The 26,281-nt window shown below is 39.8% G+C and overlaps 1 long non-coding RNA gene across 1 annotated transcript; it reads left to right on the forward strand.

Annotated features, from left to right (window-relative positions):
* Positions 1-1,301: 1,301 nt before the first annotated feature.
* Positions 1,302-26,281, forward strand: LOC119716615 (uncharacterized). Its single transcript, XR_011808550.1, has 5 exons — positions 1,302-1,667; positions 2,686-2,775; positions 3,991-4,101; positions 15,828-15,924; positions 16,892-26,281. It is a non-coding gene; the product is annotated as an uncharacterized lncRNA (long non-coding RNA).

A 26,281-nucleotide genomic window follows, 5' to 3' on the forward strand; every position in this document is an offset into this window, starting at 1 on the left:
GAAAGCACAGATTCAGCCCCTGCTACACCCTCTTCCATGTCCATGATGGCCCAGTCTCAACCAAAGCTCCAGATCTCCTTCAGGCAGCCACAAAGAAGCATCTGAGCCTGGATTGTTAGCTAAAATAAAAAGGCACATTTTTACCAGTATACACTAGGGAGTGAGCACTAGCAAACAATTGTTTATCCTAATAAATTGTTAGAAATGTCTGGCTTGGTTTTATACTGTGGTAAACTATTCTCTGGTGCTGTTTAGGAATCAGACTCAGGAAACTTCCAAACATGTTGTTTAAACATGGTCTTTTCACCTTGGAAGCTAACAACATATGCAGACCATTCTTTCCCAGGTTCAAATATAGAGGACAGACCTTGGTACATTTAATCTCCTAGTAGATGTATAGCCACTAAGCCCAAGCCTTGAGAATTCAATCAGATACGTGCTTCAGTGAGGGAAAAATTTACAGGGTGTTCTCTTCAACATCTTCACCATTTAAAGTAGTCAGTGTAGGATTAGTGGATCAGAGAGCCAAGGTACTTGCTTAGCAGGAGAAAGGACCAACAGCAGGGTCACCATTTATTTATTTTGTGGAACTATTTAATTTTTTTTTAATATTTAATAACTAATTCAAAGAAACAGTACTGCTTATAGGAAGAAAGCTCATTGTAGCTGAAGTTGAAGGACTAGTATACTAGAATACTAAGGACTAGTATTCTGCATTTTTGTTTTCTTAATTTCTGTGGACACATAACGAAGCTATAAAGATATTTTGCTTAACATTAAGATCCACAGAACATGACCTGTGTTTAGCTTCCTTGCCTTCTGAGTAGTTCTGCCTTAGGGTATAATCCAAAGAGCACTTTGCAAGCAGTCAGTCTTAACGGATTTCTGAATATATCTACAGAGTCTATGCTCTTGAACTCTAGAAAGTGTCCTAAATGTTTTGCATGAGTCTCTAGTTCACTTAGACCTTTTAGTAATGCTTGAACCTTGTCCCTCTGGGAACATTTGGTTAGTATACAACACTGCATGGATGTTAAAATTATCTAGAATTTTGGACCTGAGCACGAGTATTTTCAGGTTATGTTGCACTCACGCAGTCATTTCACAGACTGTGTTAAAATGTTTGCAAATATCATTATTTTGTGTATCTTTCACTTTTTCTGCCCTTTTGTACTTCTTAGCTCCTCTAGTGCTATGTGCTTAAAAAAAAAAAAAAAAAAAAAAAAAAAAAAAAAAAAAAAAGTCTTCCTGCTCCTGCGTGGGCTCCTCCCTACGGGCTGCAGCTCCAGCCTGGGGCCTGCCCCTGCGGGGGCTCTCCGTGGGCTGCAGCCTCCTCCAGGCCACATCCACCTGCTCCACCGGGGGCTCCTCCATGGGCTGCAGGGGAACTTCTGCTGTGTGCCTGGAGCACCTCCTGCCCTCCTTCTGCACTGGTCTTGGGGCTGCTTCTCTCATATTTTCCCACTCCTCATTCTCCCAGCTGCTGTTGCACAGCATTTTTTTTCGTCAATCTGCCCTCCAAGAAGTACAACCAACACCTCTCCTTGGTTTGGCTCTGGCCAGCAGCAGGTCCCTGTTGGAGCCGGCTGGAGCTGGCTCTGATCTGACATGGGGCAGCTGCTGGGCTCTGCTCACAGAGGACACCCCTGCTACCAAAACCTTGCCAGGTAAGCTCAAAGTCTGTTCCAACCTCAGCTATTCTGTGATTCTGTGATCTCCATTGACTCAAATTTTACATTTGATTTATCATCAGCCACATAAAGACCTAAATTCAAAAGTGCTTTGTTCTGGGTAAGTCAGCCTCTCTGTGCTGTGAGTTTAATATTACAAATTTTATGAAATTGCTTTGTTTCATAAGGTTCAGTTGCTGTCAACACAGAAAAATGCTAAAATTCAAAGTAGCTTGTTTGCTCAAAATACTGAACTCTTAAATTGATGATATATATATTAATAGCACTTAGCGTTCACAGTAAATAAACACTAAGATGAAATTCTCTAATTGTCGCTGTGTATTTGGATTCTGAAAGATATCATGGAGGCTTCTAGAAAAATGTATGTGAGTGTTATGGGACTGAAAGTCTGTATTGTCAGTGCTTCATCATAAATATTACAGCTTAGGTTTGTGTAGTATTCTAAATTGGTATGAGCTAGGAAGTCATTTTATAATTGATATACCAGTAATTTTCTGAGTAAGAATTTTTATAAAGTTACTGCTATGGAAGATTATATACAAAAGTCATACCACAATGTTTGCTGGCATAGATTTTAGAGAAATGGAGGCAGCAGATGCCTTCCCACTATTCCATGACTTCTAAATCTTTCATCCACGCCATTAAATTTTTGGCTCTAGCTCTGCCCCTTATTTCAGAATTTCTGCTCTCCCCACCTTAACAAGCAGGTTCCTCAAAGATGGGCCTCTACAAGTTTCTGTGTACCCACATCCATGCTAATAGGAGTTCTCAGTAAGAACTGCAACACTGGACAAAGAGGAAAATTTAGAAGGTGAAAACAGCCCAAAAATCTCATGGGAGATTTTAGCAAACTGCTTCTAGGATACCTAACTTATACTCCAAGCAAAATTCGTTCTAGCCATAGAAAGAAACTACAATTGGGGATTGTGTGAAAGGTAAATTTGATTGACCTTCTCTGTAGAAAATAAGTGACTATTACTATGATTACTTACAGAGGTCGTGATGGCTTGGCATCGTTATATGTTGATCCTGACCCCAAGCGGATCAGAAACTGTTAAATTTCATCTGCTTTACCTTTAAAGAGGTCAGTAGCTTGTCTTTAATCAAAGTATAATTTGTTTTCAGTTAAATAAAGGAACGTGCTTAGCATAGATTCAGTGTGTTTTGAGATCAAAATTGGTTAAGATGCCAGAAAGGGCAAAAAAAAATAATTAAAAAAAATATATATTCTAAGTATTCATCAAGTATCATGATGCTGGATAAAACATATGGTGCATAGGAATTTCTCACTTAGGAGCATAGATATGACCTATTGGGTAGTGTTAAACCTTGCTGATAGGATCTGTGTGACTTGGTGTTAAAAATGAACTCTTTATGATGACTCTTCATGACTCTGTATGCATGAACTCTTTAAAATGAAGGGTGATCATTTATCTGCAAAGAGTAGGTATCTACTGTTATGTGAGAAATTGAAATGTTTGTCATCAATTTATCTCAAGTAGCCCCATCACCCTATGTTGCCCACAGAAAATCCAAGTTGCCGTGAAAAAGTATTTTGGGGGGCATCAGCTGTGAAGGAGGATATCCAATATAGCATTTTACCAAGGTTTATTATAGACTCTACATCATTAGAAATGTGTTTTTAGATGGGTTTTTAAAAATAAATTATTTTCTAAAAATTAAAACTATGATCCATTGTTGCAATGCACTCCTATGGTTAACACTATGCACAAGGTCAAGCTAGGCAACGCTGTGGCCATTTACTAGCTTTAAAAACCGTCAGCCTAAAGTGTCCTCCAAAAAATCATAAAACTTTGAGATGAATACATCAGCCTGTAAAGAATTCTCCATTCCCCTTGGTACTTTGTTGTAGTGGTTCATTACCATTAAAGTGAACACCTTGTTTTTATTTGAATTTGTCTTTCTTCTATATTCTTATTACAGCTTTTATCAATAAATAATTGTCCTTGTAATATTTGATATTTCTGCTTTGTGAAATAACTGTCATTCTTTAATCAAGTTACTTCTTCATCCTGATAATCTGAATGAATTGAACCCTTTTGATCTCCCTTTTGAGCGCACTCTCCTTTGCTTGTTTTTGGTCTCTTTTTTTTTTCTTTTTTCCTGGTGAGTCTTCTAAAAGTATGAACTCCAGGAATGGTTATGGTGATCTAATTTATGCTTACATGGAGGAAAAACATCTTTGAGGTGTTGTTTACTGTTCAGTACCAGAGGGGGGGGAAGATGAATAGAAACATCAAATGTACTAGCAAAGCAAAGTGAGTTTTCTAATTTACAGCCTAAATGTATGGAACCTAGAGAAACTCCTTCTGGAAGTGTACCTGCTAAGTAACAACCATTAAGAAATATCTTTACACCACCACCATCCTTCCGCACCTGATAACTGGAGGTAGGAGACATTATTCCCTTAACTGTGACGTACCTCATTATAGTGCTACTCCAGGCTATACTGTAATATTTTAAGAAAAAGAAGGAAAAAAAAAGACAAAATGCTGAGTCAAATTCTTTTTTTCATATCTTAAGTAGTTCTTCTGCCTTTCACAACTTAGATGACAAATTTGTGTGAAGAAGTACAAAAAAAAATGAAGTAAATGAAACTGATCTGGTGTTTTTATTTTAAATCTCCTTTGGTGTTACCTAAATAGTATTGCACCATTGATCCTGTTTAAAGTCATGACAAAGAATTTCATCTCTGCACTGAGGACATTTCCTTATTTTCTTTTTACATGGCAGTTTGGTTAACACTTTAATAAAATAAACAAGTAAAAGAATCTGGGAACACTGAATTTGGCATTCTGGATCAGTGCACTCACCTATCAAATCTAGCATACTATCCTACAGGGTATGTAATGGAAATTGGAAAGGTACCTTGTAGAACTCATCATTATACAATTTCTACAGAAAGGGCAAACAGTGCTTAATATAGTAAAAATCTTACTGCAATTTGTTCTTTGAAAATGAGACTTAAAGACACTTAGATTTGTGTGCCTTGAGCTTCAAACAATTGAGGAAAAGTAATTCTTAACAGATATTAGTACCTTCACAGTGTTTTATAGCTTCATAAAGGCAGTATGGGCTGTTGTGATCTATCTAGACTAATTTCACCTAAAAACCATGTTAAGGCATTTCCTGAATTATTTCCTATTTCAGGTGTTAAGTGAGGTAAAGGTCCAGCCTGGGACCATTCCAGTCTGGCCACTGAGGCCCAGCTCAGTGCCCGGGGATGTAGCTGCCACTTCCCCTTTGCAGGTTTAGCCAGTAGCAAATCTGAGCAAATCCCAGAGACACACAGACATGCAGATAGAGAGAGGACACTGCCACAGCTGGGCATACACACTAAGGGCTGGCTGCATTCAACAGCACCTACACACAGGACTCCAGTAAAACATAGCCATAGGCAGCTGAGACCCTTGCTCCTCTGTGGCTGGTAGAGATGGAAGTTCACTGGTGCAGGCACACACACAGCACACTCCAGATTCACAAACGCACAACACATTTGGATCATGGACGGATCCATTGAAATGGAAGGATCCATTTGTGGATCTTTCGAGTACCTGTCATGGCCCCTCTATCCATCTAGCACCCTTGCCTGTATCACAGGCCCCCTTGCCTCCTTCATGGGTCTCCTGCCCTCACCTCACTCAACGCTGGTTCCTTTACCCCAGTAACTATTTTGGGAACACTAAAGGCCCTCACCTGCATCATTAGCTGACACCACAGACTGAGGGTACCCACACACCCAGTCTGACTCCAGTAGCTGGCATCCAGTTCACTGACAGTGGTCCCCAGTAGCTGGCACTCCAGGCACAAAGTCTGTAGGACACTTGGAGATGAAGACAGCAATCCCTTCCCCTTCTCCCCCCAATAACTGATGCCAGACCCCCACTTGCTCCAGTAACAGGCACCACGTCCCACAGGCCTACACCCCCAGACATGACCCCAGTTGCAGGGGACAATTTTGCTCATGCACACAGGTCTCGCCAGTAAGCAGGCATGTTGTCCTTGCCATGCACATACACACAGGAGAAAGTGCAAATAAAAGGAGGGAGAAGTAAGAAAAAGTTTAAGGAGGAAATACAAGGACTGACTGCAGTGATCAGGAGCTGGGCTCAGCCAGTCAAGCATACTGACCAGTCCTGTTTTACACACAAACAGTCCTTTTCTACCATTTTCTACCTATCCTCCATTTTGTTCCTCCTGCTTCCCTTTCCCCCTGCACACCTGCAGCAGAGCTCTGTGTTTTCTTCAGCCTCCCAGTCCAGAGCCCCCTGGTTCTTGATCTTATCAGCTATAAAGTCCATGTTGATTGTACTGAAAACAGTGCCTGTAGTTTCATAGCCCACCAATTAGCGAGACCAGGGGTCTGGTCATTGTGTCTCGTCTTAGAAGTCCTCAACCAGATAACCCTGCTGTAGTGGAAACTCCTACATTCTCACGTGCACTCATAAATTATTGTGACTGACCAGACTCAGTTCACATCACTGCCTCCCGTGTGGCCTTGGGAAAGGTCCTGGACCTTATACCCTTAAAAGAGCATACACTCTCCTTTTACATACTGTTATATCAAATGCAACATATCATTTAGAAACATTGCCAAACAGAGGTGAAAAAATGTCATTGAAGGTGATCCCTTTAAAATGCATTGTGTTTTTTTGAGTGGCTAATCCTGATTACAATGAAAAGTTATTCTTCCTTAGTGCTCATCTTAATTTGTCTTATTTCTTTTTCCAGTGATTGGGTCTTAATTGTAATTTTCCTTCTTCCACTTCTTAATATGTATTCTACATAGAGTTTTTTTGATAAATTTAATGAACTGTGCTCCAAGAATGTAGAGTCTGCTTTTCAACAAGTACATACATAGCTTTTCTCTAAAACCTCTCCAGGTAATCCAAATAAGATTTCAGTGCTTATGAGTCCTCAAACCAGATGCAATATTCCAGAATCAACAATTTTCTCTTTTTTTTTTTTTACTGTTTTTAGTAAAATTACCTGAATAAATATATTTGAAACAATTGTTTAATGAGAAAAAAAAAGACCGATTTCCAATCTTAGTATAAATCTTGTAGGCCTTTAGAAATAAATTAAATTCTTAGAGAATATGGCAGATTCATGATTTTATATTTCATGTTTATTTTATGAAGAACATTCCTTACAGAAGAAAGGAAACAATATAAAAAAAATCACTTAATATAAAAAAGCATGAGAAAATGTGCTGATTTTTTCTACTATTTTTTTTTCTAAATCATGTGTGAGAAGAAAATCATGGAGCTACACACCCAGGAGAAGAAACAGCTTCGTAGATAAAGCATATTTCAGGAATGCCTAATTTCTTATCTTGAAGCATTTGACATAATTTTATTTGGTTTAATAAATAGAACTAATTTATTTCTTTCAAGAGTTTTCAGGTAAGAAGCAACATGTATGGTTCCCTCAAATTTGTAAGCTCTTTATTGTAGAACCAACATGGAGAGATTTGGACCTTGATTATCACAGAACAAGATGTTTTAACCAAGTATTTATTAGTACAATTGATACTGCAAAGCTTCATCCTCATCACGAAGAGCAACCATTGCTCAATGTTTCTGGTCTGTCCAGGCCTCCAGGCTTTTAATGAGTGAACAGCTTGCACTGCAGTTCAATTTAGTTAAATTCTTGTGTCTCAGATATTTTCCTTTGGGGGAACTAAGAATTTGATTATATGCTCAAAATAATTAATACCAGAATCCTCATGAGTGTCATTTTCTTTTTATTTCCTTTCCTAAAGTTGAGGTGACCCAGCTTTTTTGCCTTACTTGCAGTATTTTCAAGCTAAATAGTACCTAGGCAGGGTATGTAGGATCTTGAGTTACTGCACATCTAGAATTTCTGCCATAGTGTCATGACTAAAAGCTGAGGAGGCAAGGTGAGCATTTGCCACTTCTCCCTCAAGTTCAAAGTTGGACCTTTGGGTTTTGGTTGGTTGGTTGGTTGGTTTTTAAGTTCAGTTTTACAGAACGCTGCAACTGTGCAACAAGAACAAACCAGTTTTAAGCTTTAAAACTTCTTATTGCTAAAATCATATAATCATACTAGCAATACCAAGCCACTGATTTCTTATTCCTACTTTTAATCTTTTAATTTCTTCAGTACAGAAGGTAAATGGTGAATAACAGCTATCAGATTTAGGGACAACAGCCTTTTTTTTTTTTTTCCCTTGGAAGCAGACTTTCTTATTACTCACGACCTGTGTATATAGTTATGTAACATATCTAGTATGCTGGAATACCTTACTTGGTTAGTCATTATATTTATATTGCTTCAGCATTAACAGGTACATAGCAATAACCTAATGTGCGGTTTTCAGAGCCTAATCTGGCAAGCATCTTAAAATCTTTAGTGTTTACTCCATCATCTCATCTAATGTTCAGTTATTGATTGCATCTCAATCAGTAATCTATTGCAATCTTCCTGCTATTGGCAGCAGGAAGATGGAATTTCCAAAGCCTTACTTCTCATTCTGTGTGTTATAACTTCAAATTAATTAGGTCTTTCAAGAGGTTAGTTACTTCCTGCTTTTGTGAAAATTGCAATATAGGCAAAACAATCTAAAACAAAAAAGTTCCCTATTAAAATGTTATGAAATCTCCTGCTCTACACATCAATATGAACAGTCATTAGTTGTTTTCCTGTTTGTTTTCAGTGATCTACAATACCCATTTTACCCACTTTTTTTTTCAGCTTTGTATGGCACCAGTTCATCTAGAAGAACAATTTTAAACCATTTTAAACATTGCAGACCTTTTAAACAGTGCTAGTTGCCATATACCAGGTTTCTAAACTGCTTCTCTCACAGACGCTCCTTGCTTACCCTTCACCAGGCCCAGCTTAGCTCATATATTTAAAATGACTTTCCCAATCTATTTCTGCCTTTCATTTCTCTTTCCTTTAACAGAAAACCTAAGATCATTCTTTCTCAATCCTCATCTTTTCCCCAGCCTTTCACAGATCCATACAGGGCCTGCTTTCCTATCGACTCTTTGCCATTGGGAAGTGAAAAAATACACGCCAGGCACATTGGCCTCCTACTTTTCTGTTTCCCTACATTCTTAGACACACCACAGCTTCTAAAATACTTTGAATCAAACTTGTGACAAACTGCATGATCTGGATCAGTCTTCCATGGGAGCAGACCATTATTTTCTAGATGTCTTAGAAGGAAGGTTGTTTGGTAAAAATGCTATTCTTTTGTTGTTTGTGGCAATTTTCATATTAGCTAGGAAGAATGAAGTTACGGTTGTCTTTTAGTGAAAATGAAGTACATTTGATTCAGCAAAACCTGCAAAAGAAAAAAACAAACATTGACTTGAGAATTTGCAAGAACTGTAAAATTTAAAAATTAGAATTGTAGGTGAGGCTTAATTTGAAACTATTGTTTGAAAATGTTGAACTCTATTTCCAGTCATTTTTATTTTATTATTCCATTTGCTTTTTCCAACTCTCTGTTCATACTCCTGATCTTTTGGTTCTGATCATGTTCTTCGATTTTTCTGCTTTTACTGTCCTCCCACCATAGCATTATCTGGTTGCTTCTCTACAGAGAATCATTAGCTCAGCTAAAAGCTGCCAAATAGTTCAGGAAATTATTGGTGGGCTTTTTTGTTTTGTTTCGTTTTGTTTATTTCTTTGTTTGGTTTTGGTCATAGTTATTGAAGGATCTCATAGAGTATATAAAAAGTAAATTTTAGCCTTGATTATCTTAATAGCTCTACAAAGGTAGATATTCATCTGAAGGTGGACCATAATAAATGACAACACTGATGTTTTCAAATGTAGTTTTTCCTTCAATATCACAAGAGAGTTTATGCTTTTTGTAGGATGAGCACTTTCCGTGTGGATTATACAGTTAAAAGGAAAAGCGCTAAGCAGGAGGAAATTGGTAATGTACATCATTTTTATGCTTATTGTCATAGAAGCAAGTTAGAAACTAAACAGAATGAAAAACCTAAGGCAAGATACAGCAACATTTGACTCATCCTGGAAGCCTGTATCAAGAGTTTAAAACATATTTGTAGAGTAAGATCTAGTTTAATGTTCTGTTTTGTGTGAAAATATCTTAGATTGTTGGGTGGATATGATCACAAACAACAAAATAACATTTTTTTCAAAGAACCTTAGGCTGTTGACATTGCTGTTGTTTTATTATTTTTTTTTCCCCCAGAATCGCAGCATGAGAACTGGGGTATCAGAATGATGCAAATAAAAGACTAACTGTAAAGGAACTATTCAAGCTTTCCAGGAAGATCAGTTACAAATAATATCTTTTGAACACATTAAATGATTAAAAAATGATCTCCAGCGCTGTGCCATTCTTCTTAGATACATAATCCGATAGGACGCGTTTTTTTTCTAATGCGAAAAAATGATCTAGTAGATCTAGAGGCTTTGATCATTTGGCACTACTTTACCATATTCCAAAGCCAGAGTGCTTTTTCAGCTGTTGCTAGTCAGTCTAGACAGTGATGACCACAGGTCAGTGCATGACATTGCTTTGTCATTGTGGATTCAAATGAAAGCAGGAATACAAGCTGAACCTCAGAAAGACTAATTGTGTCCTAAAAGCTCTTTTTTGTAGAAGGCTACATAGATTTCATATTTTGAGTATGGTGATTAGTCATAAGAATTACTTCAGATTTACATATCAGGATTAGGATTTAAAGGAAAAGCTATTTTCATCCAACTGAATCTCAGAATTGGCTATCAGCTCTGTATTTAAATGGAAGCATAATTCACAGCAAGAAATTGTTTGCTGGTATATATTGTAAAGCAGTAATTTTTCTTGTCATACCTTTTAATTCCTAAGATAATAAAGCACTTATGAACATATTCAATTTACTGATATGGAAGTTAGTCCATTATAGAGTTGATTTTAATGAAAAATACATTCCTTTCTGATTGATAGTCTTCTCAGAGAGAAGACCTTGTTTCAAACCATTGATTTAATCGATGTGAATTGCCCTGTTGTGTGGCCTTTCTCTCTTCACTGACTACAGAGGGGGACTACCTAACGATGTTCCTCTAACTGAGGTGTTTCAGCTAGGCAGCTTAATTAGAGAAGTAAATCCACGTGAAAATGTTCTCCACAACAGCTCTCTGAAGATGATTAATGCTTGTTTTGATTAGCACTTCCAGGTTGACACAAAGATTCGATCTTCATTCCATTAAATGAACATACCACTGGATAACTATATTTCAGGCCTTACTAGTGAGGAACAAAAAGAGGTTAAGAAAAATAAATTGGAGGTTAATCCACATAAGGGGAGTTAATGAAATTCAAGTAAAAGATTCAAAGTGGCAGCCCTATTGCTTCCATTCAGCTGTCATTTAACTCTAGAGACACATAAGCACTAGGTGCTCCATTTTTTTAATTTTTCTTTTCAAAATAAATGGACATGTTACTGTTTTGCTCCTAGATACACATGGAAACACGTCAAGCTTCTCATGAATAACCAATGCAGTGCTTGCTTGTCTATCTCATTTTAGCACTTCAGCCTGGTGGATGAACAAATGCAGGCTATTAAACTCAGCTCAAAAGGCAACAGTAATTAATATGTGACTCCTTGTACAATTAAATACTGTACAAACCTAAAGTGGTAGATGGTCTCATCTGTACACTACATACTCTACACAAAGTGGGTAGAAGATGGAAGAAACAAGTAAAGTGAAGGTAAATGCAGTAAATACTCTGTGAATTAAATGCTTTTATCATAGTATTCAGTGCAAAGTATCTATAAGATGCAGGATAATGTCCAGTCAGGATATAAATTGTCTGTGTTTTATTTTCTTTTCTTTCTGAATAGCAAGCTAACAAGCAAAAAACAAAACAAACAAAAAAACATCTGTTTTACTTGTCTCTCCTTTGTATCACATGTAATGCAATATTCATTACAGAAAATGCACTCTTGGGAAGAGTTTCGTTATGTTTATTTTACCATTTGGGTGATACAGCTTACATACTGCAATATTCCCTTTGGGAGATCTCATGTTACTAGAGTAAAATCACGTGATACTCTAGCTGTAGTGTATCTCATGTCTATTTTAATAACAGATGAAAAAAAAAAAAGATAAAAAGAGTAGACAGCTACTCCTTTAATTTTTATGGATTTAGACAGAAATTATATTACACGGGGTGATATAAATCCTATTTCCTGATCATTTTTAAAGATAGCCATCAGAACTTCCATAGAGATGTCTTCCTCTTTCCCATTCTGCTGGGTTTCAGAAACAGTACATGTCACTTAGACAATGAGTTGCAAGTCAGTTTATGAAAAAAATAAAAGATTGTGCATGTAAGATGGGAGAAATTAGAAGGTATTGAAAAAGACAGAAGATCTAAGTATCATCTGAGGTTTATCCCATTACTGTGGTGGGGAGAGTGAGGATAAGGTTTGGCTCTAAATCCATCAGAATCAACACAAACCTTTTATTCATTTAAACTCAGCTTTGAAATAGACCTGAAATAGACCTCTGGACATTCTACTCATTTTACAACGTCTGGACTTGTAAATCTGTAAAATAGGAAGGCTTTGGTAATTATTATGTTAATGCCATTTAGAGGTGATCAAATTAACCCAAATACAGTAACTTCCTATATTGTCTAAACATCTGAAAATCATAGTGAAATACTTGAAACCAAAATTAGAATAAAGGATTATTTTGGTCTGATATCTTGATTAAAAACACTTAGTAAACAAAGCATATTTCAATAGGTTAACATAAAACTACAGCAAACCCCAATTCAGAGAACCTGAAGAATAATCAAAGGTTACAAGAAGATCTCAAATTAAAAAGGAGTTGGAGGATTGTTTTTCTCTTTCCTCCACATACTCTCAATGAGCATGGATGTCAATTACAAAGTTAATGCTGTGATGTTTAAGGTTGAAAGGGTTTTTCTAATACATACTGCTCAAAGCATTATTCTCTAGAAAACAAATTCTTATGTACTCACTGTGTAAAACTCAATCAAGCGCTTCCTGACAAGGTGCAAAGAGACAGTGTTTTGATGTTTCTTCCCCTGAAATATAGTTTTAAAAGATTTTTTTCCCTGTTTCTTGTTTCTGGCTTTCTTAGGTTTTATGCTTTATACTTTCAGAAATGTTCCTGCCTTTCCAATTTCTTTTAAATCCTACAGTTATTCCGTAAGTTTGAGATATTTTCTTTTAATCCTTCTTTTATTGTCAATCATACCATGTGGCTTTGATGTCAAAAATACTCATAAGTCACTTAAAACATAGTCCAATTAGTATGTTTACTGGCCATGTTTTTGTTTATGTATGAGCCAGCTTTGGTTCCCTTAGATGTGTTCAGCCTTTCTTTCCAAATTTTTACCTTTCCTAATAGCGTTACAATTTCCCCTAACAATGACATTTTTTCTTCATTGCTGTGAAGTCTTTGTGACTAAAATGTAATTTGTGAAATACATTTATCTGCCAAAATAACAGCAGACACCTGAATGCATCAAGGGATATATAATAGGATACATGGAACTTTCAACTTTTGGACATTGCCTAGGTCAGGACTGAACAATTCTTGTGACATCTTTTCATATCCTAAATTCATTTCTTAGGCCACATCTGAGACCGCATTGTGATACACGTAGTGGTAAGTTCAGCTGAAAAGAATTGTGTCACCAGTGATATAAATAGGAAGTGTTGCTCACCAGTATTGTACAAAGCCACAATGGCTTCATATCTGAATACCATGTCTGGTTTTGGACTCGTAACCTCAATACAAGTGTCTATGTGTGGTGTAAAAGTTCAGTACAGTAAAAAAAACTATTGCAACTGAGTCAAAAACATTCTGTGCATAGATAAACCATTAAAAAGCAGACACAAAAGGTAAAGGTAAAAATCGTGAGTATAAGACTGAACGCATACATTAGCTTATGCTTAACAGATAGTACAGATCATTTTTGTTCTGTGGAAGAGCGGGATTCTTCCCAAGAGGATTTATGGTTCATTTGAGTCCCTGTGCAAAGTACCCTAGAATGTTCGTGAAGCCAAAGCCATGATGATTTAAATTTGAAAGCACAGAGAATCATTTTAATAAGATAACTAATAAGGAAATATCTACCTATTATGCCTGCGGGGTCAAAACAAAAAATCACTTGTCTTAACATGGTACCATGAGAATTCCTGGTATTTTAGTTTCTACTCTCTTTTTCTTCTGAAAAGTGAAGATTTACTTGGCTGGCTGTACACTAGTTTGCCGTATGACAGACTTTTCCTACTGAATGTATAATAGATAGAAATAACCTCAGCTACCCTTAGGTATTATTCAAAAGTGAAACATCTGAATCTCAGCTAGGCACCGTTGGATCCCTTTAAAGTCAATAGAAGAAATAAGCATTTCTGAAGCACAATTCGTGCTGCATAATCTAGACACATGTTAGGATGAGATGAATAACCCTATGAAGATGCCCATTTTTCTCTACTGACTACAAAGTCTTCAATGTCTAACTTTTAGATGTATAAATTAGAAAAGTTGAATTCCACCCTAACTCATTAGTGTTTGTTGTTTGTTGCCATTTTGATAGCTCATTAGTGGACTTTGCTTTGTGAAGCTTATTCTGCAGCTAAATAAATCAAAACAAATGATGATAAAACTGCATTGAATGTTGTAAGGTATCTGGTAATTGCCATTTTTTTTTCCTGTAGTTTACATAATTTTCTGTCCTCAGGTTACTTTGTCATCATGGGGAGAAAAAAAAAATCTCCTAGTATGATGGCAGTATTTAGATATGACAACCATTTAGCAAGCCATGAGAACAATACTGCTAAGAAAGGAACATAATTTACAGTAACTATCACTCATTCCTCCTTTCTCTTTCCCCCGTTCTCCCTTCAGGGTTTCCATTTAAAGTGCCTTTTCATAAACATTTTTCAAAGTTTTCTTTATTCAAAGGAAAATTAATGTATTTTTTAAGTCTCAGAAATGACATACACTTGTTTTGGTGTATGTTCCCATTCTTCCTTCTTTCTATATTTGTTAATACTATAGTGTTCTCTGAAATGATTGCCTAACACTCCACTACAATAAACATTATGCATGAGGTAAAAAGTTATCTCTATGTTACAGTCCAAAATGAAATGAGATAAAATTATATCATTGTCTTTATCGTATAATATTTAAAATGTACTTTGAAAGATTGTCATTTGCATTGTGAGGGACACAGGAGGCATGAAGTTTTTGAAATAAGTAGCTGGATTTTTCCTTCTATATAATACTATGATTTGACTCATTTCTTACAGGGAAAGCAACTGACTACTTGAATTAGTTGTGTGCCTGGCAGACCCAGTAAATCTGCTACTGAACTGTTACTTTGCTCGCAAAGACAGTGTACCCTAATGACAAAATTCAAAAGCTTCAGTATGACTTTTGCATAGAAGAATCTCCTGTTTACTCAAAATCTGAATTGAGGAGCCTGAGATCTCTGGCTTTTGGAAAATATTGAAGCTGCAAGGTCTCGTGTCCCCTTCTGGTCTCGGGAGACATTCAAAATTGCCAGTCTCCTGACTGCTTCCAAAGCTCTGCAGATTTTCTTTAAAGTTCTCTCCATACTTACTTGACATTTATGTTCTTTTCTGCCCATTTCTCAGCTATGAATAAAACCTTCTCAAGTCCCCGACACGATGCTATACTATGATTTAAAACAAGCAGAAGGTTACTGTTTAGCTCATTGTCACCAATATAATTCTGGCGAAAACAGATACTATGAAGGCCATACTTCTGACTTCCATAGGATGCAAAGTCTATATTGCAACAGTTTATACTTTACTGTTTATATCTTACTATTTATTGACCTTTCTAAGTAGTAAACACACAGTAAAGGACTATATAGATGTTATTATACACAGGGATGAAATGCTATCTTTTCTAAAATATATCTTTTGTCAAACTGCAAATGATGCCTTTTCATTACTTTTTAAAAATGGTTATGTATAAACCTCTACTGATGTTTATGACTGCCTGACAACTTCACATATTCCCTCTCAATCGCTCTGTAATTTATACTTTCCTGCCATTTCCTATGTGTATTGTGTGACAGGTTATTTATAAACATCATGTTTATATTACCAGCCTTTTCTGGTGAAATAAGACTCCCTGGAAGTGCACATGAGAGCTAGCTGCATGCTTCTGACACCATCACTGGAAGAGCTTGCAGTTTCTTCTGCAGGTAAGCAGAGCTTCAAATACCTTCAGCATTTCATTTTTATTCTCTTGCCCCCTCCTGCCTATTTATCACATAAACAGTATCAGGCTTTGTGCTACTCCACCTACATCCAAACAAATGCATGAACTTTTATATGAAGGAATCATTTACTTAAAAGTGTATTTGTATAGAGGAAAGATGCACTCTGATAGTACAGCTTCACCTATATGTAGGAAACTTCTTTTAAAAAGTAATATCTGAATACAGTAGTGACTGTTCTGGCAGTAACTGCCCCAGGGCACCACCAGTCTTGTGCAGCTGTGGCTCAGGATCCCAGAGGCTCCTTAGCATCGTACCAGTAGAGATGCTGTGGGAAAGGAAGGACTGGCAAAGGCTTACGCTCACACACACCCATTCACTCACGCATGCTCACATACCATTTGTGGTTGTTCTCTTGCTGTCCTGTGCACCCAGTCTTTCTAGGAGCTAGTCTTTCTCTAGAGGTTAGAAATGGACTCTTGTTGGGGCAGGGGCCAGGAGCTTAAAATGTTTGGTTCGTTCTAACATCTGCAAGCAGAGTTTCTGATGTTGAGAAGTAACAGGTAGTTTTCTACTGACTGGAAGCAGCTTGTGGGGGGGTCTAGGGACCTTACGACGGAACTCATTGATCTCCAGTGGTCACCTTTCCCCCTGGTCTAAACCACATATCCATGCAGTCTGTGTATTGCTCTAGCGGTGGCAGTGTTTAATAGCTCCTGACTGATGGCAGAAGAAGCCGTCTTCGGGGATGAAAAGCAGGTCACAAATGTCCTGATTTTCGGAGGAGCATAGTATTGCAGTGCCTACAGAATTCAAAGTAAGATTAATCTTCATGGGCAGCAGGTTGTTGTTATCATGACATAATGGTAGCCTGTATGTAAGACCTGCAGACTGGTACTTTGGGGATCCAGAGTTCTTCCTCTGATTGTGCTTTTCACCGTTTTTCTTTTAGACATGCTTTTGCCGAAGAAAGATGGTAGAAGACTGCTGAGACTCCAGGCAAGAGAGACAGGCAGCAAAAGTTCAGACAAGTCTGTTAGTTTTAAGTCATTTAATCTCTTTATTGTCAACTTGTTGTGCATTACTGCACAACACACAGACTGTGACACTTGCGTCTTTGTTCTTCAGGTTGGAGTCTGTGGTTTTGAACCCTTGCACATTCTCTGCCAGAAAAGCAGCTCCTTCCTGGTTTGGATATCTTTGAGAATGTTTTTGATTCCTGTGGATTTCATTGATTGCTTTGATTCTGGAAGCCACAGAACTGATTTTCTTTTTGGGCTGTCTCAGTGGCTCCCTCATCTGCAGCTCCATAGGCTTAGTGAGCATCTGAATAGATTTCACCTTTTTGACACTTTGGATTTTCTCCTTGAAAGACATATGGAACTGGCAGCCTAGCAGCTCCTTGGTGATGTGCCCGTCTTAAATAAGACGTCTTGCATGGTTCTTGATGATTGCATTAATGGCTCTAATTTTGGAAGCAGCAGACGGCATGGTGCTTTTGGCCTCACGTAGTGCTTCCTTCCTCTGTGCCCTTGGAATTGTCTGGTCCGGATAGCACTCACCTTTTGGACACTTGTCTTCAGTTTTCCTCAAGTTGAGAGTTTCTGTGCATCTCTGAGAAACTGGTGACAGAAAATGTAGACCTTTAGAGACTGAAAACAAGGAAAGAAGGCTGCCTTCAGCAGAGAAGGTGTTGTGGTTTAACCCGGCCGGCAGCTAAACACCATGCAGCCGTTCGCTTACCCTCCCCCCTCCCTCTCTGGGACGGGAGAGAGAAATGGAAAGTGAAGCCCGTGAGTTGAGATAAAGACAGTTTAATAAGACAGGAAAATAATAATAATAATACAATGATGACAATAGTACTACCACTAATAATATGTACAAACAAGTGATGCACAATGCAATTGCTCACCACCTGCTGACCAATGCCCAGCCTAACCCTGAGCAGTCCGGCCCCCTCCCCCCGGCTATCCACCCCTATATATTGTTTAGCATGACGTCAGATGGTATGGAATACCCCTTTGGCTAGTTTGGGTCACCTGCCCTGGGTCTGTCCCCTCCCAGCTCTTACTGCACCCCCAGCCTGCCTGTTGGCAGGACAGAGCAAGAAGCTGAGATGTCCTTGGCTTAGTATAAGCACTGCTCTGCAACAATTAAAACATCGGGGTGTTATCAGCACTCTTCTCATCCCAAGCCAAAACACAGCATTCCACCAGCTACTCCAGGAAGAAAATCAACTCTGTTCTAACTGAAACCAGGACAGAAGGAAAGGAAAAGCAGCAGCATTTGAGTTCTACTTTCAGTCGTGTTTGTGACATAGTGGAATTACTTGTTGAGTTACAGTCTGTACTAAATACTGCGTTGTGTACCCCTGATCTCTAAGCTCCGTATATTCCAACCACTTTCACAGGTTCCATTTTTAATTGCAACTACATAATAGAAATTCAGACTATATTGGATGGACTGATGTCTAATCTTACAGACTTCTGATTTACACAGGAAGATACCTTAAACTAAAAGCACAGACCTTGCCATCATTATATGTCACCAAGAAAAGCCTGGCTCCGTCACCCTCTACATTCACCCTTTACATATTTGTAAACATTAGTAAGGTCACCCCTCAGTCTCCTCTAACTAAAGAGACCCAGCTTCCTCAGCCTTTCCTTGAAAGGGAGATGATCCACTCCCTTATTCATCCTCGTGGCTCTGCACTGGACTCTCTCAAGCAGTTCCCCCTTCTTGAACTGGGGGGCCAAGAACTGGATGCAGTATTGCAGATGTGGTCTTACTAGGGCAGAGTAGAGGGACAGTAGAACCTCTCTCTACCATACCCCTGCTAATACACCCCCAGTTGCCGTTGGCCTTCTTGGCCACAAGGGCACAGTGCTGGCTCATGGTCATCCGGTTCTCCAACAGGACCACCATGTCACTTCCCCTTCGCTGCAGTCCAGCAGGGCAGTCCCCAAGTTAACCCGGTGTATGGGGTCATTCTTGCCCCAATTCAGGTCTCTACACTTGCCCTCGTTGTATTTCATTAAATTTCTTCCCACCCGATTCTCCAACCTGTCAAGGTCCGAGAGACCGGCAACAAAAGTTCAGACAAGTCTGTTAGTTTTGAGTCATTTCATCTCATTATTGTCAACTTGTTGAGCATTACTGCACAACACATAGACTGTGAAGCTGCTGTTTTCATTCACAGAATCACAGAATTTCTAGGTTGGAAGAGACCTCAAGATCATCGAGTCCAACCTCTGACCTAACACTAACAGTCCCCACTAAACCATATCCCTAAGCTCTACATCTAAACGTCTTTTAAAGACTTCCAGAGATGGTGACTCCACCAGTTCCCTGGGCAGCCTGTTCCAATGTCTAACAAAATTCTTTAGGTTGGAGTCTGTGGTTTTGAACCCTTGCACATACTCTGCCAGAGAAGTAGCTCCTTCCTGGTTTGGACGCTTTTGAGAATGTTTTTGATTCCTGTGGATTTCACTGATAGCCTTAATTCTGGAAGCTGCACAAGTGCTTTTGCTTTTGGGCGCTCTCAGTGGCTCCCTCATCTGTGGCTCCTGAGGCTTAGTGAGCCTCTCCTCTGAACAGATGTCACCTCTTTGAACCTTTGGGTTTTCTTGTTCACACCTTGAACTGGCAGCCCAGCAGCTCCTTGGTGATGTGGTCGTCTTACAGAATGTTCATGGCTCTTGATAATTTCGTTCATGGCTCTCATTCTGGCAGCAGAAGGCAGCATGGTGCTTTTGGGCTGGCATAGTGCTTCCCTCGGCTGTGCCAGTGGAATTGTCTGGTCCAGATAGCACTCACCTTTTGGACACTTGTCTTCAGTTTTCCTCAAGTTGAGAGTTTCTGTGCATCTGAGAATCCGGTGACAGAAAACATAGCCTTTTAGAGGCTGAAAACAGTGAAAGAAGAGGCTGCCTTCAGCAGAGAAGGAAAGGAAAAGCAGCAGCGTTTGAGTTCTACTTTCAGTTGTGTTTGTCACATAGTAGAAGTACTCGCTGAATTACAGGCTGTACTAAATACTACTTTGTGTGCCCCTGCTTGCTAAGCTCCGTGTATTCCCACCACTTTCACAGGTTCCATTTTTAATTGCAACTACATCGTAAAAATAGAAATTCAGACTATACTAGACAAACCAATGTCTAATCTTACACTCTTCAATAAAAAGCACAGACCTTGCCATCTTGTGCAGATGTTGCAGTCTCTCTGTTTTTGGGAACAGCATTTTCTTCTGTTGTCCTTTCCATCTGATGGTCACAGACCTCTGTGGAAGTTTTTGGGACCTCCTCGTTCATAGCTGCATCTATTACTGCAATCAAAAAAAAAAAAAAGTGAATGAACAATGAACTACGTGAAGAGAAGAAATATGAAGGAAGTGGATGGAAGAAGTGTTGAGAGACACGTTTTCTATCACCTGCTGTTTAACCGTACCTGAATTGCCTGAATGTCAGGGCTCACAGAGCACTGAGGTCTTTGTGTTAACCGAATGTGTGAATTCTAATGGCAGCACTCGATTGCAGAAGCAGCACCTCAACACCATGCTCATGGTCTCCAGGCCTGTTCAGCTTGGCTATAAATTGAGCCTTTATCCTCCACAATTTTGGCTATACAGGGGCAAGCATTTGCGTGTGTCTTCAGACAACTCTTAAAATGCCCTGCTCTTTCCAGCAGCTCAGCACATATTTGAAGGTACTTCCTTCTGCCAAACTCCTATCTGTGTGCCAACACGTAAACCCATTTCTTAGGTCCTGCTGAGACCAATGATTGTGCTTAGCTGAGGAACGAGGCACAGAACAACTTGGAACAATGGCCTGTATCTGTATCCTAAGAGCAGTCCCACATTTGTTCAAGACAGTTGCCAAGAACTTGGTCTGTTGTGCTCCTTTGTGAGCCTTTACTCTCAAGCCACTTCTTACCTGCTTCATCAGTATGCAGGGTCAGTGTAGAAACCCCATTTGTCTCTGGAGTCACTTGCTCCCCGAGAGAAACCTGTGCACAAAACCTTCACGTTACTGTGGGATTTAGTGCAACATGGAAGAATATTCCATATTTCTGTCGCTGTCTTTGAAACATCACAAAGAAGTCTAAATGGGAAGCCCCATTCATTACCACATCCAAACAACCCTGTCGAGGACACTGTTCTAAAATCATTGTTATGCCCTGCCAAAGGAGGGTGGCAATCGGCACAACATCAAGCTCTTGCTGTACCAAGTAGTGCTGGAGGAAGATGCAAAGCAAATAAGGATCAGCATCTCGGTATAACTGCCGAATGATATAATTGTTAATTGATAAAGTTACCTCTTGGCTTTGAAAGGCTTCCAGTGGGGCTTCTTTGGTGGCCGTTGCACTGCACTCAGCTTCCCTTGTGCTGCTTGATAGTGGGAGCTGAGTGGTACTCGAGGTCTCCTGAACACAAATACAAAGAATTGCAGAATTAACAGTAATACAGATTTTTGTTTCTGCCTGTGAAGGACTGTCACAAATCAGTTCTGCTGTAACAGGTGTTAACCCCAAATGGTTCCTTCATGGCGGTGTACCTTGATGATTTAGGGGGTTACAAGCACCACAAGGAACCCATATGGCGAGAAGTTTGAACTGTCAAAGTTAGGTGAAGCTCAAGGAGGGCAAGTTGAAAAGAAAATGGGGTGCAAATTTTTCCATGTCTTCTCTGTTTAAGGAAGATCGTGGAAGATCATAGAATCACCAAGGTTGGAAGAGACCTCCAAGATCATCTGGTCCAACCATCACCCTACCACCAATGTCACCTGCTAAACTATGTCCCTAGGCACCATGTCCAACCTTTCCTTGAACACCCCCAGGAACGGTGAAACCCAGAATAAAGCAAATAATGGTATTTTTCCCTTGAGCTTTTAACAAAGCAGACCTCATTTGTTAGTATTCAAAATGCCATTGTTACCTCTGCAGATCTATGCTAGTTCTGGGAGCGAGCAAATGTCCTTGAAGGGGTCATCTGCCTATTCTCGAAGTGTTTCCTCACTCCATCCAGGCCCCTGGGCACAGTGCAGGGCTTGATTTCCTCTGAAGTCTAGAGTGATCAAATAAGGCCAGGTGTTTTGCATTGGTAGTAAGAACGTACCTTCCATTTCAACAAGAAAGGGAAAGGGGTTCTAGAGCCTAAAAGGAGTAGCTTCTATGTTCTCAACATGGTTCTGTTGGGTCAGGCTTCCTACAGTTCTTCCTTTTGGTGACAGAGAGCTAACGGCACCATTGTTGGTAGTGTTGGGACGAGGGAATAGGAACTTTCTTGGCCCAAAGAACTGCAGGAATCTGCTCCGAATACGCAAGGGCAATTTGGAAATCAAGAAGCCAGTAGGCAGGAATTACATGGTTTGAAACCACCTAGACTCTGAAGGTGAGTGTGGCTGGTGGCTGATTTCCCCTGGGTGGCTTCTGGGCTACCTGAGGACCCACACCTGAGCTATTTTATAATGCGGTAATTTCAAATTCTTCAGTTTGAGCAGCAAGAGCTCTAAAGTCACAGCACTCCTGAATATGATTTTATTATTTGGCGATAGAGAATAGTTGTTGTGATAAAGAAACTGCCTTGTTTTTTCATCATGAGCAAATAGGATAACCGTGTTGCTGATCTCTCTCACGCCAATGGTCCTCATACATGAGGTTAGGCAAAGGTGGACTAAAAGGAAGAGCACTTCCATGAAATAATGGGGATTGTCCAAAAGACCAAAGACATACAGCGTGACAACTCTCATTTGGTAGAGACAGAGACTGATGGATGACTGTTTGCTATGTAGGTTTCCTAATTTGGGATTTAAATTTTGATCCACCCTGTGGATCTGATAGCTTGCTTGTAGAACTAAAGATGGTTACAATCTGTCCCTGGGCAAAGCAGACGTAGAATTAAGAAGATAATGAGACATTGGTATCTTACATTGGCGAAGCGGTTGCTGCTCTCTGCCTTGGACACTTCAGCCTGATAGAGAGCCATTTTGTCTTTCAAGGAGACATTCTCCTGAAGTCCATCAGTGTGTTTCCAGTGTTGGGAGGGTTCTCTTCTGGAAGTCCGCCTACAGCTTTGCAAGCACCCACTGCAATGACAAAGAGATGTCATAGTTGGGGAGAGAGAGATGGGTGCATGTGTTTCAAATCTTGAAAGAAAAGCAGTAAGCAAAACAAACTGTTGCCAACATTTTACCAACTGTTTCTTAGTTTTACTTTAGAGCACATCAAGTATGGAGCATTTGATTTGTGGAAACCAGAAAGCCACAAATAAAAGTTAACACATTGTTACCAAAGCAACACATTGCCAAATCCAAAGTATCTTCACCAAATGAGAAAATGAAGATGTCACTTTTTCATAATTTATGAATGCTGTCCATATTTTTTATATCATACTTGTAATTTGGGCTGTCTTCATCAAAAGTTATCTTCTCAAAACATAAGACTGTGGTGGTTTTACCGTGCTGGGCAGCTAAACCCCACAACCGCTCTCTCACTCCCCCTCCCAGACCCAGTACAAAGACATCATTCTGTTGTGTTTTGTTCAAAAAGTATTTAATGGGCATCAGGCACTCCTCCATAATACAAAAGACGAAATGGAGAAGGCTGGAAAGCTTGTTTTGCATTGAGAAGAACACCAGGTTCTCTCACTGGGCAGCCTGGGGGCTGCCCTGATGAGGTGAGTGTGCTTGTCCCTTGTCATGTCAGAGATGGACTGCATTGAACTAAAGGGAGAAATCAGATCAAAGTTGTAAGGCTAACCTTCAGCGTTGATGGTCTTTCCATTGCTTGAGGACATCTTCTCAAAGATTGCCCTCCCCCGTTCCACGCTGGACATTTCCGTCAGATAAATGTCTGTCTGGCTCCCAGGCTGAGTGGTCAGTGCTGGTGGCAGTGAGCTTCTGCCACTTTCCTGTTGGAAGACATGGAGGGGATGTGAGTTAGAAGCTACTGGTAGGAGCCAGGTAGGATTTTCAGGGGGAAGAAAAGATATGGAAAGGCAGCAGATCGGAAGGGGGTGCTGTTCTGGCAGTAGGGCTTTCCAAGTCCTCAGTGAGGGTGCGGGAATCATTTTCAGCTGCAGAACCTGTGTGCACTCACCTTCCTGCCACCGAGGCCCTCAAACTGGCTCTGCAGCTCCTTGACAGTGATGGGGAAGGTCTCAGTCTGGCAAGGGCCGCCCAGGGGCTCTGCCTTGGTCACGTCTGCCCTCACGCTTTCTACAAAGACATCCTCCTTGGTGTTGCCACAGCTGGTTTTCTCTAGTGTCAGGAACCGTGGGGCTGGCAGGCACTGGAAGGCCAGGGTGAGTGTCAGAGCGCTGGTGGACTCCCATGTCTTCATGAGGAGCTTCACAGAGCCCTTGTGCGTGGGCAGCTCCATCGCACCCTGCCAGTACAACAGGAACCTCATGACATAGCTTGTACTTCAGACTGAGCTTCTGTCTGCGTTGCTGACTTGTTAGGACTTGTTTATTTGCTTTCTTTGTTTTGGGACAAATCTTTAATCAGGATTTGAGTGGTCTGCAGTATTTCATGGGGGAGGAAGAAGCACAGGAGAAGTGCTAGGTTTCTGCAACCCAAAGGTTCTCACGAACGAAATTCCCGTGTGACGTGCACTTCTCAGCATAGACTTTGACTTCAGGTCTCAACCCAACTTTAAGCCACTTTCCCAACCTGCTCGCTTAATGGTCGTTTAAATCACTACAGAATGCTGATGGCAATTCATTCTTAAGTCAAATACTTGGTGAAGACTTCATGTCTGACATTGTCAGGGACTTGAATTGTTTCCTGGGCTTCTAAGCCTTTGTGAAAGTGCAGGAAGAAAATCAGGGGTTATAAGAAAACCCAAAGAGATATGGAGTTGGGCTTCAATGGCCTTTAACATTTCATACCACCTTTGCTGACTGTACTTCTTAACTTTGGCCACTTGTAAAGTTACCATGCTTAAATCGTGGCAGAGGAAGGCACAAACTAAGGGTTTGGCTGCTTTTTGTTTGGTTGTTCCCTATTTCTGATGACTAATATTCGCTGGCCACGTTACTAGAGGATCTCTTCTCCACTAAAGACTCCCTGAAAGTGCACGTGAGAACTAGCTGCACGCTTCTGACTGGAAAAGCTTGCAGTTTTTCTTCTGCAGTAAGCACAGCCACAAGTATCTGCAGCATTTCATTTTTTTCTTTTGCTCCCTGTTGCCTGTTTATCACAAGAACAGTATCAGGCTTTGCGCTAGGCCACCTATGTCCAAAAAATTGCATGAACTTGTGTATTCATAAGGAGCTAATCTTACCGCTTGGCTCTTCTCAGTTGAATTTTCCTCTTGTGACACTGCTGCACACATTGCGTGCCTGTTTAAAGGAAGGCAAATTTAAACATTCTCTTATTCAGTGGTCTCATTTGACTAATGAACATGAAGCTAGATCAACAGTTCACAATATGCATTGGAGAAAAGCCTCATCCTACTTCATCTGTCACAATCTCACTTCCAAGAAGTGATGACCGCAGGAAGAGGTGCTGCCTTTTACCCTGCCTATCTGTATTGTGAGCACACGATCAGTCCACAGTGTCCAAGTTACTGCCTCCACGTGTGGGCATATGGAAACCAAGGCAACCAAGACAGCATCCTGGCTTTCCTTATCCCAGAAGACCGGCCAGAGACTCCCCAGGGCAGAATCTGTTGTTGGTGCACAACTTCTCTCAGAAAGAGCGTGGTGTTCTTAGGGACAAGTTCTTGGGTGGACCATTATGGTAGATAACAAAAGCGCTCCAACAAAGAGAGTGTTGGTTTTTTTTTTCATTTTTATTCTCCACTACTCATCTAACTTCAAATTTTGTCTTAGAGCTAGCTGGCAGAAGTGTTTGACCAGCTCTGGCATCCTGTTCTTGGTTTTCTTTCACTTATGCATGTTGGTGGTTTTGTGTGTGTTTGTGCGAATGGTGCAGAATGTGAATGAATGTGCATGGTTCTTGATGATCACATTAATGGCTCTCACTTGGGAAGCAGCAGACAGCATTGTGCTTTGGGGCTGACGTGCTTCCCTCATGTGTGCCAGTGGAATTGTCTGCTCCGGATAGCCCTCACCTTTTGGACACTTGTCTTCATTTCTCAAGCTGACAGTTTGGACAGTCTGGATAATTTTAATCCAGAATTATTCCATTTTATGACTCCTGGTGTAGATATGTTTACATGTCAACTAATTCTAAAAACTTTAGAAAGGTTCCAATTATTGTATTACGAAGATGTGTGTTTTATCCTTTTCATATCCTTTTTTTTTTATTTTGAAAAATAATAGTAACACATTACAATAAAAATAAATACATAGAAACTCAATAAAACCCTGTATGAAATGTAA

The sequence above is a fragment of the Anas platyrhynchos genome, chromosome 3, assembly GCF_047663525.1.
Source record: "Anas platyrhynchos isolate ZD024472 breed Pekin duck chromosome 3, IASCAAS_PekinDuck_T2T, whole genome shotgun sequence".
NCBI lineage: Eukaryota > Metazoa > Chordata > Aves > Anseriformes > Anatidae > Anas > Anas platyrhynchos.